We start from the raw sequence: 3,672 nt of genomic DNA, 5'->3' as shown, positions 1-3,672 counted from the left end.
GCTCGGCACAGCTCGGCACGACCTCCTCTGTCTCCCCCCGCCTTCTCGCCCCCTCTCCCGCTCACCCCCTCCGCCCCGTCCCCGTCCCCGCTCCTCCCCGCCTTTATCATCGCCCTCAGCCTCCCCTCCCTCCTCGCTGTCCCCTCCCCTCCTCTCTCTTCCCAGCCCTTTCCCTCTCCCCGGCCCCCTTCTCTCCCCACGATCCCCACCGGGTGCTGCACCCCCCCACGAGGGAGGGCACCCACCATGGCTGGCATCCTCCTGGCCTGCTCCCACAGCCCCTTCTGCATCCCGCGGTGGGGTCTGGCAGCCCGTTCCCTAAACCCACCTGCCCCCTGCTCGATTTCACCCCTGGAGCCTTGCTTCTGGCGTTGGGACCAGTGTAGTTGCTGCCGGGGAACTGGGAACCCAAGGCGCAATGATCAGTGCCTCGCCCCAGAGAAACTTACACTCTTCCTCCTTCAACGCAGGTTTTGGGAAGCAATCGAGAATAAACAGGGCTACTGACGAGATTCCTACAAGACGGAGTATTATTTACACCAGGGTCAGTAATTTCAGTAGGACACAGGGGCTTGACACTGACTCACGCTGATGCTGGCTGCCACCTGTGTTGCTGCTTCTCAAGGCCCCAGCAGGGAAGGAGCAAACCCCATTAACATCAGGCTCTGTAGGATCACAACTTGAGAGGGTAACTTTACTCCAAATAAGTGTTTTTCTCAGATAATAACTTTGCAGAGGAGCAGTGGCATGACCATTTCACCCAAAAAAAAGCTCCAGAGTGGCACAGAAGTTGAGTGCTGGGCTTCCCATGGGCACACAGCGCAGGTGTTAGATCAAAAAGAAGTGCTGGAGAGACTCGGGATGCCCAACGGCTGGAAGCAGAAGCATGAGCTCTCTGAAGCTAAAAGCTCTTGTTCCCTGTAAGACCGTCAGAGGGCTCCGGCAGACCCGACCCTTGCATCCCATCCAGTAGGTACCCCCTTCTGCTTGGGAAGGGATTTGGGGCAGAGCTGTCTCTCCGTGTTGCTGAATCACCACCCATCGCACTTCTGGAAGCAGACGCCTGTTTAGATGTTTCTAAGCAGCTTCTCAGCCAAATACTGACTCACGACGATCGTACTTCCCTGCTGAGGTCTGCTGAGATCCCTCACAGCGTGCTGCTGACATTTGTAGCCCACATACTTGTGTTACCGAGGCCCTAGCACCAGTGGGGCAGCGAGCTGGCGGCCATTTTGTCATCACTGGGATCATGCTTTGGTGGATTAATGAGACTTCTTTTTTTTTTAAAGGGGTCTCCAACAGAGGATTTTTGTTCATCAGACTGCCTCGCCACCAGATAATCTCTGGGGCAATGGAATATTGTGGCATTTGGAAGCAAATGAACGGACCTAATACACAACACACTGGATGGCTTTTGTGTGCCCTAAGGGCCTGTCCTAGGGAAAACTGCAAGGCATGCCTGAGCCTCCAAAGAAAGCTCGAGCAATGCAATCAGTGTCTCACACCATAATTACATGAAGCGACTTCCCAGACAGACAGCACTAAACAACAGACACGCTGCAGCAGAACCTCTGGGGAGGCTTTTTATTTTGTTTTGGCTTAACTTAAAAATTGGAAAAGACTCTTGTAGCATGCTGTCTTATTGCTTGTGTGCCTTTATTTCAGTTAGATTTAAGTTCACAGAGACAGAATTACAGAACGGTTGAGGTTGGAAGGGACCCCCAGATGAGGCCTCACCAGGACTGAAGGGGCAGGATCACCTCCCTCAGCCTGCTGGCCACACTCGTCTGAAACCAGCCCAGGATCCCATTGGCCTTATTGGCCACAAGGACACATCGCTGGCACATGATCAACCTTCTGCCCACCAGGACCCCAGGGTCCCTCTCTGCAGAGCTGCACTCCAGCAGGTCACCCCCCCAGCCTGTGGAGGTGCTTGGGGTTATTCCTCCCCAGGTTATGGGCCCTGCACTTGGTTTTGTTGAACTTCATGAAGTTCCTCTCAGTCCAGCCCTCCAGCCTGTCAAGAGCTTTCTGAAGGGCAGTTCAGCCCTCTGAGATATCAGCCACTCTTCCCAGCTTTGTATCATCAGCAAACTTGCTGAGGAGGCACCTCAACCCTTCATCCAGGCCACTGACAAATAAATGAAACAAAAAACTGGACCTGGCACTGGCCCCTGGGGGACACTGCAGCTACAACTGGACTCTGTGCTGCTGATGGCAACCCTCTGAGCTCTGCCAGCCAGTTCTCAATCCACCCCACTGTCCACTCGTCCAGCCCCCACTTCCTGAGCTTATATCATGGAAGGCAGTGTCAAAAGCCTTGCTGAAGTCCAGGCAGACAGGTTCTACCTGTACTCGCAGAAACTACGTCTTCTGACATATTTTTCTCTAACACAATCTTCAAAGTCTTGAAAAGCCACCGGCAAGAGAACAATGCAGGGCTTCTCTCTCTCTCTCTCTTTCCTATCACCAATAGAGAAGAATTAGTCTGTAAATGTAAAGCAGGCTCTTAAACCATTGTGCTGAACCACAGGACTGTTCATGGAGCCCTATAAAGGTGCCATTTCACTGGAGCACTCTGCATCAGCCTTCCCATTTCTGTTCTTGGTGGAGCACTGAGCAAATTACTGCAGAAAAGTAATAGCACAAATACCTCTACGTTCACATTTACATGGCTGGTGTAATTGCTGAGTGGTTTATTAAATTGCTTGGATGATAACAAGACTGGATAATTTTCACTGTCAAATATTAAGGTTTGACAAGGCTCAGATTAATTAAAGCATCCTTCAAAACAAAAATGTGTAAATAACTAGCACAAACAGAATACATTTTTTAGCTGCAGTAAGTAAACTGTTTGATTTTATTTTCATCAATTCCCAGTGGAACTGAGAAACGCCATTTAAAATTGTATTTTCTTTCCACAGCTAAAAGAAATGCTCTTCTTTGGTGTGTTTTGAATTAATTAAAGAGACTACGAGAAAAACACGGCTTGGTATTCCTTTGTTAATAGAGTCAAATCCAATCAATTGGAGGCACCTCTGTATAAAATCCATTCTGATTAATTAAGAAAATTACTTCTCACTGGTGAGTGTGCCAGGCACAGTGCAGCATTTCCCTGTAACCACACACTTCTGATCTTCTCCTGAGCTAAGAGCAGACCCCAGGACATGCATCCTTTGTATGAATGAGCCGGTAGCTGTACAGTGCAGCAAGCTATGACAATTAAATACATTTTTGCTTGCATGTTGGCTGACATGAAGAAGATAGTGGTGGTTTTAATACAGCAATATAACAAGAACATTCATTTGAAAATATTAATTTTTCCTTGCACCGAGAATTGTGTTAGGGAAGACAGTGGAAGAGAAATCTGCCCTCAGAAATGAAAACAAAACAAAACAAAAAACACACACACAAAACAAACAAACAAACAAAAAAAAAACAGTCAAGCTAATCTTAGGCTGAGCCCACCTGTGGAGGGATGGTCACAGGTAAGTGAAGGACCAATATCTGCAGAAATCACAGTGGGAGAAACTTTATGACTTGTCTTCCTCCCTCCCTCCCTCCCTGCCTGCCTGCCTTCCTTCCTTCCTTCCTTCTTTCCTTCCTTCCTTCCTTCCTTCCTTCCTTCCTTCCTTCCTTCCTTCCTTCCTTCCTTCCTTCCTTCCTTCCTTC

Source organism: Aythya ferina (genome assembly GCF_964211825.1).
Source record: "Aythya ferina genome assembly, chromosome: 2".
NCBI classification, from domain to species: Eukaryota; Metazoa; Chordata; class Aves; order Anseriformes; family Anatidae; genus Aythya; species Aythya ferina.
This window is presented reverse-complemented; position numbering follows the sequence as displayed.